Raw genomic sequence first — 16982 nt, forward strand, 5'->3', positions numbered from 1 at the left:
CACCTCTCATGTAAGTTGTACGTTCAACCGACACACATAAGGAAATACGTCAGTATTAACGGAACCCCGGAAAATGTCAGAGATTTCAGTTCCGGCACTTACGTTAACTTGCTCGTAGCGATACGTCACTAGTCAGTTTCGTAGTCTTGTAGCATTGCTACAGAATGCTACGGCGCTACAGTTTCGTAGCCGTGTTGAACCCAGCTTTCGTAGCAGTGCGACGTAAGCTTATTCAATTTGTTGATGTGGGAATAGTTTCAAGTATGTTATTTAGATTTTCGTAGCACTATTCGGATTACGTGGACATGTTGCATTTTTTCCTTATATCTGCATTGTAGTTCGACGTAACCTCCGTATATCTGCTATAGTCAATAACTACAATAAAAGTAGGCGTCTTTTAGAGTCTTTTCTATTTCGATGTCTTTTACTTTATTCCCGTCGTCTTCCCCAGATTTAATATATTTTTTCTCTTAGAACTCAATAGCCTAGGAGCTTGCAGTTGGCAACTCCTAGCTTTTACACCGACTGCGCGTCATAAAGTGGGTAATGTGTACACGCCGTCCCGGGAACTCAATTATCCCGGCAATAAACGGGATTCCCGCAGGAACTATTTCCCAGGACTTTTTGCTCTGGCTGCTTTTAATCTGCATTTGTTTTTAAAAATTCCACAGTTGCAACTTGGGAACGTTTCAAGATGCAGTTCTTTTTAAAATTCAAGTTGTTCAGAACGAGGTTTTTTGTTTTGCGACAGAAATGAGAACTTAGAGTTTTATTTGGCTTCTTGGTTGTGTGTGCAGTCTGTGTACCTTAATGTCTTTTGTTTCTTTTTCATTAAAAACCAAATTATTGTAGTTTGTATATGCTGGCGGCCACATGGTAAACATGGAATACTAAAAGCTCAGTAAATCACAATATTTCCACTTGATCACTTGTCAACATAATACATACTTACTCAAGTGTAATCAATCGGGTATCACCACCAACTGTTGCACCGATGAATCAATATCGAACTTCGCAAGTTGAGACATTAAACTATCGGTTAGTGGCTGTCAAATCACCGATAGTCATAAGTTACGGCGGAATGAATCGGAACTAGGGATGGGAACTGAGGCCCGAGATCCCGTATCAATGTGCCATTGAAAAGAATAAGTGCCCACTCATTGGTGGCAATCCTTTTTTTATATTACTCGTACATAAAATAAATATCTCGATAAAAAGTTTAAACTTTCACACGCAATGAATGGGACTGGTACATGGTTAGTTAACTCTTGTCACTAATTGTTTCTATGAAAGTTCGGTTCGAAATTTATGAATCTTGATTAAAATGTGTCAGCTATCTATCGTAGTAAGTTTCTCTGCATCTACTTTAACTTAATAACCCTGTGTTTTAAATCTTCATCAAATCGCAACTTTTTGTAATATTCATGATCTCTTGCAAGTTGTATCATCAAACTATATTTGTTAGACAAAATAATGATAATAATATGACATTTTAAAATTATTATAGGTACTAACATTTATTTTATATTATTACTCGAGTATTATTATCATCTCGAAATTATACAAGTGCGGGATTGCAATGGCCGGGACGTGGTTATGGCCAGCACTACGACCCGTGGCGTGCCACGGAGGTATTATTCCAAAGTTTTCGATGGAAAATGGTGTTTTAGCTCCAATAACAGCAGTTTGTTCTATTATACGTTTCAACTCGATGCTCTTTGGAAGTGAACCTGCTATTTATGTGGGAAGTTTAAACGCAAATTATGACATTAGTGTAGAATTTTTAGATTCAAATCGAATTAAATTACCATTTTTATGTTTTTCTGTAAATAACTTTATGCCATCGTTTTCTCTTGCTGTTCAATTTGAAAACAAATAATCATTTAAATATTTTTCTGAATGTACAACAACTAAATATTTACGAGTAATTACGAGTACCTTTCTGACAATATCAACTTTGTAGACCGGTTAAACTCGTTACAAATAATCGTCTGAGTTTCCCACAATGTTCCAGAAATGGATAAGTATCTGTGGCTTTGATATTTAAATAATGTGCGCGTAATAATTCTCCTGAAAACTTCATCAAACAACTCGCATTGTTTCTCCCAACAATGGCATGCATCTCAGGATACTCGAATAATAAATAATTCAAAACAGTCCTTTGTACAGTTCGTACTTCTTCGGATGGAGAGCGAAATAATTTGAAACAAAAACGAAAAAAGCAATCGGGTTTGATTTCCCCTCGTCTCCTTTACATAATGCCTTGGCTCGTGTTTCGGTTTCAAATCTCGGATTAGATCAACTGAAAGTCCCTTAATTCCTTTGCCTGCAAAAGGGGAGAGCTAGGTGATAAGCGCTTTGATAAGGTTTTTTGATAGCGCGAGAAAATAGAGGTAAAATGTTTTAGTGATAATGAGATCGCGTTTCTAACGCAGATCATTAGGAGAATCCTCTCAGCTTCTGTTATTTTCCTCGGGAATGTTGCTGGATTTTTAAAGGTTCTAATTGTCGTGTTCTGCATATTTTCAATATATTTTTTGAATAGAGAGTGTTAATGATGTCAGAGAGCAAAAAGTGTGTCTCATAGAGGCACTTTGAATTTTAAAATATCTCAGTTATTCTCTCTTAATATGGTTGCATTTTAAAAGTGTAGCACTTTATGTTTTTAACGTACTCGTACAGTTAAAATAACACCTGAAACAGACAAAAAAACTGTTTTTATTATACATTAATCTTGGGTTGTTTGTATGCAATTTCTATCAATTGAGATACATCTACAACTTACATACATAGAAAAGAAAAGTATACTCTACTTTATCTAGTATCTGCTGCACTCATTCGGATGTTTTTTTTTTTTCAAAATATCATTCTAATACTTTTCCGGACCCGCCTCCAACTTTTATTAAAACCCATGCAAAGGAATCCAATTCTATGCAGCCGTTTGTTGATTGTTTCTCCAGTTTAATTAAAAATGCTGGCTATGCACATTTGAAACAAGTATTCAATTGAAAATAACTGAGCGTTAAAATAGTTGAGTATGGAATTGAATTCGATAAAGCGCTCAGCGTTTCCCGCCGAGTGAACGTCGAATTCGTATTGTACACGATAATACCCGTACAGAATTTGCTGTAAGCGAATGTTTAAACATGGAATCGAGTAGTTTTGCGGTCGAGTTGAGCCGTACTTTATCTGTGTAGCTGCAGTTTTGTTTCTGTTCTATTTTGTGTTTATTTTGACGTTAAAATGTTGTAAAGCTTTTTGGAATACCCTAGATAAAGTGAAGCTAGACACGATCCGTTACTCAACCAGAGGTGGAATTGTGTAAAGCAATCGTAATCATTTGACAGTTCATAACGTACGATTATTCTGTCAAACGCTTTGTTTAACTGACTGTTATGTTATGAACTGTCAAATGATTACGATTGCTTTACACAATTCCACCTCTGATCAGATTCGATCTGAATGAGCCAGATAATAAATGATTCCATGAATACTGAAAACTATTAGTTCTTAACTGTATAGTAGTTTGAGATTTTTAGTCCATTGAATGTGTGAAAAATATCAAGTTGGTAGGTACTAAACTGGACGTAATAGCTGGATCAGTCCACAATCATAAAAGGTATGCAATGAATTAAGTATTTCCTGCAAATCACAAAGCATATTATTTTCGTTCAGAGAATGGCTGGTCGTATCAGAATTTTTAATATTCCTGTCGAGAGACGATTAAAATCGAATACGAAACGAATTTCCTGCGAACATTTCAACTTTTATTGACATTCTGATCTTCGGGATTTTATTGGAAATGTTGCTTTATGAAGGTAACAACTGTTGATTGATACTCTTTGTATGTTTGAATATTTTATGGCTATGGATTAGTTACGATGGGGTATTAAAAGGTGCAGTAAGTACATGGGACATTGAAGCGCACAAAGCAGACCTGTTTTATTTAATCTTTAAGTAGGTATTTACTTTTTGTTTTCTTATCGTTATTTACTGTTTTATATATTTATGTATAGGTGTAATAATTGAGGGTGTACTTAGACTTATAGATACCGTTAATCTAGCTTCTTTTTTTAACATTGTTTTGCGTAATTTAAATTTCTATTCATGATTTATCAGTTATGGATATAACGCGTCTGTAATATACATACATTGTTGTGCAATGGTTTTTGGTTATTTTAATTTACATTTAATCAGGCGACGCCGCAACATAAAGGGTTATTTATACCCGAGGTATACGGCGCAATATTTTCCCTACTTTACGTGCAATGTGACAGTTCCCTTATCAGTTATCGGCATCCTAAATTACTTTCGTGATAAGCTGTGTCTAGGCCCGGGCTATCGGTGGGCTGGGCTCGTGAATTACTTTAAGTAGCCTTTATGCAGATATTACGTAGGTTTAGCAACGAAAAAGCAAATTTTAGCTAAATTATTATTTGAATGAACATGTTAGAAATAAAGCCGGTGATAAAATATATGGCGCATTGTTTAACTTTTGGGATGGGATGGGACCATTTAGTCGTAAAAACGTTTCGAGGTCGACAGATACCTAATACAAATATAAAAGAGAAATTAGTTACGAGTATTTACTGATTTGTGATATTATCTTTTTATCTAAAACAGAATAACTCTCAGCCGAAAAGCGACTGGTTTCGCAATAAAATAACACCGATACAGAATTTTATGTTCACCGCTATCCTGTCGCTCAAACATTGTTGTGACTCAATTTCTTTATATTCCAGGTACATTACACCATTTGCAACCAGAACTGCAATTGCCAGTAAGTTGCCAGTCTATTTTTGGCTTGTAACCGTTTTATTATGCGAGCAACCGCTCAGTTATGCGGAGCGGTGGTTGGCGCAGTGCCAGTGCGGGTTCCGACCCGGCCGTGCCATGGGAGGGGTAAATCAGGTGCATGGTTTTATGGTTTGACTTACGGGGTATTGCACAATGGGGCGTTTGTGGAACTTTACGATGACGTAATATCGACGGTTTGAGAATGAACAGGTGGGCTTGGAACAGTTTCACTTTTGAGATTATTTGCATAAGATTTATTCTTTACTAGCGGCCGCCCGCGACTTTTTACGCGTGGTTCCCGTTTTACCCTCTTAGGGGTGGAGTTTCGTAACATCCGTTCTTAGTGAGCCACTACGTTCTAAAAGGAACCCCATGCTAGAGACTCCTGGCACTTGTAGTATCTGAGATCTCGTGATGAGTGAGTGAGTCAGTCAGTCAGTCCGTGACCTTTAGCTTTTTTAAATATAGATGACTTCGAGATTTGATTTTTTATGTTACAGAGGAGAAGCATGTTGTTCAGTTATTGAAAGCTCTTTGAGCTTTTCGGTCCAATATTAGACGTGTGCATTTCATATTGATTTAATCAAAACTTCAAATAATAACTAGATGAAAATACAACCCTAGGGAAGAACGAACCCTATCCTTTGCCCTTTTGTGAGTCAAGCAACTGAGGCCGAGAGAGCCATAAATAAAATATACCGAACCCTGATTTGTAAACGATATTCATGGATCTTTCCAACATTTTCCTCAAAAGCGCTTCTCCGCGGATGATATACTACAAAAGAGGTGGGAGAAAGTTTATAAAGTAGATATTAGTTGTTCGCAGCTTCGCCCGAGATGGTTTCGATCTATAAGTATTTGCTTTGGTCTTAAAAATATCTTTAAAAAAGCAATAATTTTAATTCCATATCCATAATTCGAGTAACGAAAGAATCCCCGCACAACCTGTTATCCTTTATTATACCCATTTACCTTTTTTGCAATAAAATCTACTTTTTCACCAAGTCCAATTTATCTCCATACCCAACAATTGGTTTCGCAATTGGTTTCTAACGATGATAATAAATAAACAGACATCATTACATGTGTGTATTATGTACAGATAAGTACTTGCTGTCGTATAATAAATAGGTTCTAACTTCATAATCGTTTAAATCAAAGTAAATGCCTTAATCCTTTGTTAAAGTTTCTAACACCTACGTAACTGCCTCACCAACACACCGTTCTCACATCGTTTAATATACTTGCCCTCAATCAATCAACGCCTTGATTACAATAGAACTGATTCTACTCGTAGCTGCGAGCTGCCTTCAGGGGGTAAAGAGGGTTCTTCTAGCTTGACCTTGCCTTTCTCCATACAAGGTGTTCTAGTAATGAGGATCTGTAAAGTTCATGAAATACATCACAATTTGCACTTGAAAATTAAACTCAGAACTCCCAAGTCGACTGTCAAACTTTTTGAACTAGGCGTTTGGATAAAGATTAAAAACAACAAGAAATTATATGTGTGTTTAGGCGTATCGTAAAATTAAAATTGAGTACGAGTAGTAATTAAAACATTACTTCTAAAACTGTTCAATTCAATGAAGTGATTGTAATGGTAATTTTAAAATAAAAATACATGAACAATTTCTTAGGGGCACTTAATGTTATCGTAACATAGAAATAGTTTATGATTGAGCATACTAAAAATACGAGAGCTTGAGTCATAAAACTTTGCATACGCTTTATGCATTCACCGCAACAACTTTCCAGCGCTAAAAAGCTTCAAAGGCTGTGTAAGTTAATAAAAAGCGTAAAAAAGTTAAAAGCTTGCGCCCCAAGCACAGCGGGGAAAATGAAAATGATTAAGAAAATTCTACTACCAATAGTGCGAAGACGTACAGTTATTAATTAACATTAAAGCATGTTAATTAATAACTGTACGGCTTCGTAATCTAGTGGTAAGAAAGTTCGATATTTCAGGGCAGGAAAACTAACAATAAAACTGAGAGATAAAGTGAACTTTCTTTAGGGTCCCTTAAATTTTTAAGCTTGAATCTTACTGAGTAGAAGTATTTAATGTACCTAATGTATGCATAATGTGTTCATAAAATAAAATTCATAAAATTCATATATTTTTGCAAAAATAGGCTTTTAAAAAGCACTTTTACTTGTCCCAATATTAACCCTGCCACTGATTCGGGACAATAAATGGGCCAGTGCTGAGAAGAAGCAGCGCAAGAAACTCAGTCACTATTGTCAGCCTCCTTTTCAAGGGTTTACAGTCTTTAAAATATACAAATTATAGTCATAAGTATTGATGCGAGCTAGGTAGTTAAACATTCCAAACATTTTTATCTTTTATATAATCATCAACTTTATAGTAGCCCTTTTTCATTAAGGTGCTTTTGATATGTGCTTTAAATTTATGAATGGGCAATTCTACAACAGTTTGTGGCAATTTATTGAAAAGTTTAATGTTCTGTAAAAGACTTCTATCAACAATACATACTCGTAGATACAAAAAAATATGTCGTGTCCGCTTAAAATGAAGACACAGTCTTACATTACATGAATTGAACACTGCCGCGTATTGTTTACAAACTTCAAAATGAATGCCGGGGGAGTCCCCGCTCTAAATAAGGAACCGATTGTCGGATATTGGGCCCTTCCCATTTCCCACTTCTCGGAAAAGGAAGCCTTATCAGTTTCTTTACGCTATCAGAAGAAATAACAAGGGAAATATTTTCGGACGGAGCTCATGAATTAATAAGCCAAGTAAACCGCGAAATATGTTTTAGCCTTAGGTTTTAGCATTGGAAAATGTTAATAAACTAAAAACTCATAAAACTCATTTATTTCTGTAAATAGGCTTAAAAAAAGCACTTTTACACGTCCCAGTATTAACCCTACCACTGTTAAGTTTTTGAAACAATGTTATCTTAATCAACTTTCCTAAAATAATCTTAATGATGTTTATTGATTGTTACTATAAATGATATTCTTAGTTACTACTAGGTACTTAGGTTAAATATATGTATAGCAATAAACATTTAGCAAGAAGTTTAATAGACTTATGCAGCATTATAAAAGGAAAACTCTTACCTACTAGAATATACTTACTATCTCCCTAAACAATTAAATACTATCTTTATTAAACGCCACTAATCCCTGTTATTAATATTTCCACCGTAGCTGTTAATTTGCCAACTCACCTCTCAACTCCCAGCGGATCAAGCGATACAGTCCTTAACGAATCCGCCGTCCCGACCCAAATTAAACGTTACACTTACCGAATACAGTTCATTGTTCTGTAACCGTGTTGAGTGAATTTGGAGTCTGTTGTTCAACAATAATGCAGGGTTTGTTACTTGATGGATGGGCGGGCGGATTGGGCTTGATTGATCAGTCGAGCTACAGCTGTCCTGGTCCATTTATCCCGGATTCTCTTCCCAGCAGTATTTCGTTGTAAGGGACGTTTTAACGGGTTTGTAAATGATCTGCGGTTTAATTAATTTGTGTTTTAGAAATCTTTACAAACTGTACTAACTTGATAAGCCTTTCTTTGATCGGTTTTTCTCACCGAGTCAATTTAGTAAGAAATGTAGAAACCTAAATGCTGTCGCTTCTCTCATTATAACTTCGTATAGTTCCAAAATACTGAACTGTCCTATCCATGACATTGACAGTGGGGCGCCACCGTCAATACCGGATCGCTGGTTCCGATTTTTGCCATGTTGGAAACCATATAGTTGAACGATGGTAGCGCCCCCCTGTCATTGAGTTTGGTGGGAAAGTTCAGCGTGGGTCATCAATACAAGCCTAGCTATGACGATATTCTTGGCAACTTAATTCACAACCATTAATGATTTTCAACTCCAAAATCTTATTTTTACAGTTGATTGTATCCATTCACAAGTCGTACCTAAGAATTATCACGCTGTCATCTGAATAATACATTTCTCATACGGGCAATATCGTAACCATCAATTATAGTTTTGCCCCGTCAAGGTTCAGACAAAGTTTAGCCAAGTCTTGGCACCCTTCGCCCCAGAGATAACGCTCAAAGCGTACTTGTCGCCGTGTCTGTTCCCGCGGGGTGCATAACCAAACTTTTCGAGTTAAAACTTATAACTCGCAGGTAGTGTATGGAATATGCACGAAGTTTTTATATTAAATAACTTTGTATTCGTATAGTTATTGTAATAAGAAAATTGGAATGAATGCATTTCATAATAAATGCTGTATTTATTTATTTCAACAAAATATTAACGAGTTTGAAATGAGTATTTCAAGTTTTATGAAAGGCCTAATATGTATATTCATTGAGCTCAAAACATGCTATGAATGAAAAAGTGCTTTTTAGGCATTGAAATTCTGTGAATATAAGTCAAAATGTATCTTCATAGTTTAATTTCTTCTAAGCTCGTTTTCCTGTGGCTACAATATTAAAAGCCTTGATCTTACCTTATAAATTATTACAAATTCTCTTCTATCTATTGTAATGAAATGTCTAGATTTTTCCACAGGATAATAGCTGTTAAATTATGAGCTCTATGTTACAATATCAGTACGGTTACAAAGAAAATTCACTTGCCGTGACTGTACGTACACGAGTTGTGGTGTGTACCAAGACGAGCGGCCGAATCCGGCCCGGAACCGGCGGTGCGCTTCCTATCTCCGCAGCGTGACAAGCCATAACGGCCTTCACGTCAATGGCAGAAGGTCCAAAACTGTATATCAAGGTTTTCAGACTAGTGTAATGGCCCGTAAGTTGATGGATGAAGGTTCAAAAAGCTGTGGCAAGGACTACTAAGGGTTGCCGGACGGCTTGTTATTTAATTCATACACTGTTGTAATCAATCAAGTGAGTCTCATCGTCTATCGCTGGACATCGCTGTATTTTAAGATGCCTCTTCAAAGGTTCTATCTCAAGTCCTTTATAAGGTTTTTGCGATTTCTATATCGATATCGACAATCTGATTGTCTGAAAAGGAAATAGGATTCCATGCTTGTGTGTCATCTTGTAAACGGCACATTAAGTTGTTTCAGACCCTTATTGAAGGCTCATTCACATCTCCAGACTTTCAGTTGCTAATTTGTACTTTTGGTTCTTAAACGGCCAACCCATAGTAATTACTGTAAAACACATGTAATTACTCGAACAACGGCCTGGATACCTAAGGGCGCGGCTTCGACTCCTGGCGGGGCGCCAGAGTGCTTGGATACTAATTCCGCTGGCACTACGAGGGATAGTGTAAGTTCCAGATTCCAGATGGTTACACCCATTAGGAAACTCCATTAAACTTAGTGTTACAGTTCACATGCAGCCATTATTGTTTCGGGATAAGTCTTTGTTGTTGAATTGATTGCACACAAAGGGTATCAAGTGTGTGTGGCAAAGTGATGGAATAATGCAATGCTTGTTTGGGTTCTATGGTGCAGCGATTAGGAAGTTGAACTATCAACAGAATGCAAGCTCTATTGGATAGTGTTTACAAAGGGGCCGTGTCGTAGCGAATAGTGGAACGTATCCATGACAAGATATCAATTTATTGTACTTGCGTGCAATGTGTGTGCCTCATGCCAGTCGTTTTTGTTGTAACTAACACAATTATAGTAGTTAAAACTATGTCAATAACTGGATACAAACCACAAATGATCCAGCGCGTTCTTACATAAACCTCATTTGTTCTGAGCAGTTACCTACATATTTTTCAGTGTATCCAGCTCATCAGAATCCACATTTTCCATTTCCCAAGAACGCCGGCTCAGTTTTAATTGAAAGTGTGTTGCAAACAAAGCTCCTTACACATCGGTCGTCAGTGATAGACTCGACAGGTTTCTATCCCAGATCTATTGTGCGGATTGTTCGAACGTTGCATTGTGTCGATGGCTATCTGTTGATACGGCTCGTCGTTTGTTACGTTGTAGTGTTTGTAATGTTCGTTATTTTATCGATATCAGTGTGAGATGAAAATCGCAACTTACAAGTAGTTAGTGATCTGACTGGCTCTTGATCACCTACTTACGGCAGTCATAAAATTAGAGTGCTTACTCAGTTATTAAAAACCACGCTACAGAAAAGGAAAAACTATCATTTTAAAGTTACTTACGGAAGCTAGAGGTGCGCCGATTTAAAAAGCTCGCTTCTAAGTTGTACTAACTAGGAGACCCGGATTGAGAGGGATTTAACTTTGCCATTTTTTGCTCGCGTTACCAAAAGAATGCTTGTTAAAGCAGCTAACAAACAAGCCACACATCCGCGGCAGAAATAAAACTAGAACTTGCGAACTAGTGCACGAGTTGCGAACTAGTGGCACAACTACTGCTGCTCGACGCTTCCGGACCACTTGTCTAGCGCGGACTAGTTGTAAAGTACACCGAGTGCATTATTATGTGCGGCAGTAAACTAAACAGCCTAAAGCGTAGCACACAGCTGACGTGACTGTGGCGCGACGTGAGCATGTTGTTTGAGAAGAAAACTACTGCTGTAAGCCTAGGCGCAGACCACCGACTTTTTGTCGACCGATAAGTGGGCCCGATTCTAATTTGTATGAAATCGAAATCGGTGTAATGTACTTCCATACATTAACTGTCGGCCAACTAAACTATCGGCCAACTAAAAATCGGTGGTCTGCGCCTGGGCTAAGCGTGTGAGCATAGTAGTGACCCCATCAAATACTTGAGGCTTTCTATTCATATTTTTTGACGCAAGAAGTCGTTTCATTATTCGTTCTAAAATATGGTAGATGTCTATTGAGATTAATTAAGGCATTAATTACACTCGAAGCCTGTGCAAAGGAGTTGATATAATAATTTAATTAGCATTGTGATTCTGCGTAGTAATATATTCTGATATTTCATCTGTATAGTTAAGCCTTGTAAACACTTTGTGTATTATGATATTGATCATAATATCTCCTCGACATACAGCCGAGACGGTATACTGTTGGAATATGTAAAGTAAATAAATAGATATTCAACGAAGAGGAGACATTTTGTTAACGATTCATTTATAGAGTTTGTGCCAATTCCATCCATTATTTTCGGCTACACTTAATAGTTTGTTTATCAATGCCTGTTCTGTGTTAACTTTGCTATAGGTAATAAAACGGCTCGCGGCAGCAACAGCATTGTGCCAACAACGATATTACGAAGTTAGGCCCTGAGCGCAGCGCAAACTGTTTTAATGACGTCACGCTAATGGCGCCGGCAAGCGATTAACGACCTTGTGCCAAAGGTGCAGGTGTTAATTTGCTGCGAAAGTTTCGGTGCAGGGTTGTCGGCGCTCTTGATATTATTTGACTATTAATCTTTGGAGCTAACTTTAGTGCAGTCAGGGGTCAGAGCTTAATAAGGCTAAAATTAAATATTGATATTTTTATATTCAAAACAAAAGAGGCCAACCACAGTTCTACTTGAAGAATCTTAGACACAACCCAACCTACCAGTAATATTTACTGCATACCTAGAGTACAATTTTTTCTACCTACCTGTCATCGGCAGACCTGCATTTTCATTTATTTACAAAAAAGGTAAAATAAATGTGCTGTCTTCAAATCGACGTAGTAACTAATCCGTATATTCAGCAGTCCTCTTCTTCCTTCTTCTACTTTTGCTTTAATAGCAAAAAATACAATGGTTTCTGTTAACTAGACATATTCCGCAAATTGGCAACCCTAGGTGGGTATTGTCCTGTCTGTCGAAGTGAGTTCGCAAACTGCGCGGTTTTGCTGCCGTGGTAATTGAGTCGCCTGGACTATATAGTTCGGGAGCCAGGCGACTTTAATAAGCGTTGTTTGAAGCTTATTTTACACTTAATCCCAAATAACATGGATTGAGAATGTGTGTACACTTTTTAGAGCGGTGTTTCGTGGACAAGATTGCTTTAACAAATGTAACGGTTTGTTTAGGAATGAATCTACAACTTCAAAAGTTTTTGAAAAAAAAAAACACATCTACTTATGCGACCTTTTGTTTACTACTTTCATATAACACTCTTCCAGGAGATTGTGTTGAGAACCAATCAGTTTAGTTTACCACTTACGCTTGCAGGAATATCAAAGAACACCAAAAACAAAGAGTTCGACAAACCAAATCAATTTACTTATCAAGTACCTATCAACTAAACTAATCAAATTGTAACTCAGTTTAAACCCGTTCGCTGTTATTGTCTGAACAATTCAATAAAACAAGCTGCAAAAACATAACATCAAGTAGCCCTTGTCCAAAATCGGTATAGAATGACCGCCGTAGCCCTCGTTTGAATCGTTATGAAATGAAACTACCCTCGTGCTTGTCGAGTGGTACTCGGCTGAACTGCAATTTGGCCGCCATTTTGGTTTCAATTTTCGGCCATTGCGCGTTTTGCGTGAATCGTTTTGCGTTGTTATTTATTTTAGTGGTGTTTTTCGGCCTGAAATGCGATATGGTGCAATTTTATGGCAGGGAAATAAGGCTGTTTTGGATGTTGTATACATATTGTAGCCAAACATTGATATGCATAATGATGTTGTTATTTGTTTCAGTGAGACGAATAAATACGTAATCTGTCAGATATCAGGGTCTCTAAGTTCGTATTTTCTACATAAAATTTCACCACAATAGGTACTTACGATCAAGACTTACGATATCGAGTGAACTTTGACAATCTCTGATCAAAAACTACTCGGGTGAGTGCCGTGAACATATCTTTGTGAGATCTCGAACTTATAACTTGAGAACTTGCATCATTTCGCGACTCTACTTATCTCCCAACTTTGCAATTTTTCAGTACGAGTATTCTGGGGACTTTAAAGCCAATGTAACATAAATTTTTTCGTGTCTTACATGGTTTGAAAATACGTTCGTTATATTGACATAGCTTTTGTAAGATTATCCTAAAAGTTGTAGAAAATATCTTACTTATTTTGACTTTGACTTCACAGATTAGTATTTCTGTTTTGCCTCTGTACCTACTTAGTTTATTTATTATCTTTTCAGGTATTGAGTGTATTTAATCATTATTATTGTTTTATTTTCTGTTGAAAATAGTTTTTATTTTCTTTCATAGTTACTCAAATCTCTGAACCAGACTTCATCCAAAGCCAACCAAGTGATAAAGCTACTTTATTTGCTAGGTTGGAAAAATATCTTTCCCAAGAGATGGGCGATAGTCTTCTACCGTCATTCACGACAAGCAAGGTCATGTTTCTACAAGAACGCCACAAAGTTATCTTTTAAAATATTTTGCATAATACTAAAAGAAAATATGAAATACCCAGCTCTTAACCCACTTGATATTTGGCGTCGAGTTTAAAGCAGATGGTTCCTCTATTACCCTTGATGGCATCTCTAGAAAGGGTACTGAAAACACCTGCTATTTCAAACTTCACGCAATTGTGAAGCTTGTCTGCATCAAATAAGGATGGTTTCAGGATGCAGCGCCATGAAAGGGCCTGAGTTTATTCAATTTAAGAAGTAAGGTAATGATGCGCGTGTTTGTGCAGTTTATTTGAGTTTATTTCGAGTGGGGTGCATTTGTGACTGAATGTGTCCAATTAGTATAAGGCATTTGTTATTCAGCGATGTATTTTATATTTTTACTAGCTGTGCCCGCGACTTCGTCCGCGTGGACTAATGACTTTGGGTAGGCACTTTTAATAATTTAGTCTAATTATTTTACAAAGGCCTATGTTCAGTACCTCTAGTACGAAAAACTTTCGAGTTCGTTTCGTTTGCGTATTCAAAGTGTCATCGAAAAATTTTGTATGAAAAATTAAACAGCGCCCCCTAGGGCGGCTATAATATAGGGGGCGCTGTTTAATTTTTCATACAAAATTTTTCGATGACACTTTGAATACGCAAACGAAACGAACTCGAAAGTTTTTCGTACTAGAGGTACAGCAGTGGACGTCCTATGGCTGAAATGATGATGATGATGATGATGATTTTACAAATAGCTTTTGCCCGCGACTTTGTCCGAGTAGAAGTCGAATAAGTTCTCATAGGATTTTTAAATGGTTTTTAACGTTATTATCTAAATGTTTGAATACTATTTGATCGTTTAAACACAGTGAATGATTCAATTACATAAATTTTTAATGATACTTTTCACGGCTTAGCTCTCATGAATGTTAACGACCGTCAAAAGCACGTCGATAGATGGCGGTCACTAATTTAGACTTTGATTTGCTCGTTTAAACACAGTGAATTATTCAATTACATAAAATATCTTTATTATTGACTAAATTTTAAATATTATGAACAGTTCTATAAATGTAATATTTAGTTCCTAATTAGGACTAATGATACGTTTCACGGCTTCGCTCTCATGAAAGTTTACGACCGTCAAAAGCACGTCGATAGATGGCGTTTTTAAAGATATTTCTCACCTCATAACTATTTATTGAAATTTACTTTGTCACATATCGTCATAAATTGTAGCCTATATGTTAGCCTGGGTTATAAATAATAATACTGTAAAGTTTCAACAAAGTCCGTTTATTAGTTTTTGCGTGAAAGAGGAACAAACATCCAGACATCCAGACAAAAAGGTTACAGTGAGCCAACCATAAAAGATAGACATATGCTGTCGCGGACTTTTTTGTAGAACTTTTAAAGGGGAAAATCCTATCATACATAATTTATGCGAAACTTTAACCGTTTACGCAGCGTCAGCTCTCAAAAGGAAAAAAAACACTGATTTGAAACATTCTTCATTGGTGCTCCGCTCCTAGTGGTCTTAGCATGACAGTGAGCCAACCATAAAAGATAGACATATGCTGTTGCGGACTTTTTTGTAGAACTTTTAAAGGGGAAAATCCTATCATACATAATTTATGCGAAACTTTAACCGTTTACGCAGCGTCAGCTCTCAAAAGGAAAAAAAACACTGATTTGAAACATTCTTCATTGGTGCTCCGCTCCTAGTGGTCTTAGCGTGATGATATATAATATAGCCTAAAGCCTTCAGGGATTAACGGACTATCCAACACAAAAAGAATTTTTCAAATTGGTCTAGTAGTTCCTGAGATTAGCGCGTTCAACCAAATAAACAAACTGTGATTAATAAATTGCGCCACTACAAACCGTACCAACAGATGGCGCTGTTACAATCTTACTATGGCAAACTCCATCGCGCATACAATCCTGCATCGCGGTGACGAAGTTTTTTACCCTGCCCAGTATATATAGACAAACCAAGACTGTGCAAATTAGATGCACTAACACCATAGCTCCTTATGGTGGTTGAGCGTCATACTCCACAACTTCAGCTTTATAATATTAGTATAGAAGTATAGATAGGTAATAATAGGTAATAATTATTCACGTTTTATTTTTTAACCCCAGTTCGGTGGCTGTGCTTCTCTCGTAAGGAGCAGTGTGACCTCACCTCAGGGTCAGCCGTTGCACTATCGACCACCGTCCGTTATCGATATCACGGATGAATGGTGTTTTTTATCAACGTTTTTCCTCAATGATGTGTCATAATCATAAACATTATTAGAGCTAAATTCAACAAAAAAATAATTGCGATGTAGAAATAAATTGTTGATTGCTATCAGGAAGCTGTTGTTTGGATTTTTTGGTCATCGATTGTACTAAATGTTTTTAGATACCCAGTAATCAATTTAGTACCTACTTATCAATAGTGACCGACCGAATATTCGTTTTCGTTTTCGTTTTCGGCCATTTTCGGCCAAAAAATGGACATTCGGCCATATTTTCGTTTTCGGCCAAAAACCAGCCGAAGCTTCGGCCAAACCGAATATCAGAAATACGTGAATAAGATGGTGACGTTTATCGTTCCGATATCTTCGGGAGTGAATCTGGTGCACTCATGGTTCCAATCTGACTTGAACGTACGCGGTATTGTCACGCTCTTTTGAAGTTGTGAAGTGAGGTTACGTTTTAAATGGTGTCCAGCGAGAATTTTCCAAGTTCAAAATTGAATACAAATAAAACCAAAGAGTTTTCATTAAGTTTAATTGTTTCAAAATAGAGTCTAATGCGGATTTGAAATACGCCATGAGTCACTGGTCGGTAGCCTATACAGAGCGTTCGCAGTTAAGCAATAAGTATTTGAAATGTATTATCGAATGATCAATGAATGTCTGATACCACAACTAAACTGCATCCCGGTCAATTACGTAACTTTATTTCAGCAAGAAGGTGTCTCACCATACACGGAGAGTACCTCGATGGAGACACTGAGAACT

The 16982-nt window shown here is 36.9% G+C and overlaps 1 long non-coding RNA gene across 1 annotated transcript in view; it reads left to right on the forward strand.

The window, feature by feature from the left end:
* Positions 1-4739: 4739 nt before the first annotated feature.
* Positions 4740-16982, forward strand: part of LOC114363211 (uncharacterized) — a 35576-nt gene continuing 23333 nt past the window's right edge. Inside the window, exon 1 of the long non-coding RNA XR_003656758.1 lies at positions 4740-4780. This is a non-coding gene — a long non-coding RNA (uncharacterized LOC114363211). The remainder of the gene's footprint in view (positions 4781-16982) is intronic.

The sequence above is a fragment of the Ostrinia furnacalis genome, unplaced genomic scaffold (genome assembly GCF_004193835.3).
Source record: "Ostrinia furnacalis isolate ACB-3 unplaced genomic scaffold, ASM419383v2 OfSCF7018, whole genome shotgun sequence".
In the NCBI taxonomy this organism is placed as follows: domain Eukaryota; kingdom Metazoa; phylum Arthropoda; class Insecta; order Lepidoptera; family Crambidae; genus Ostrinia; species Ostrinia furnacalis.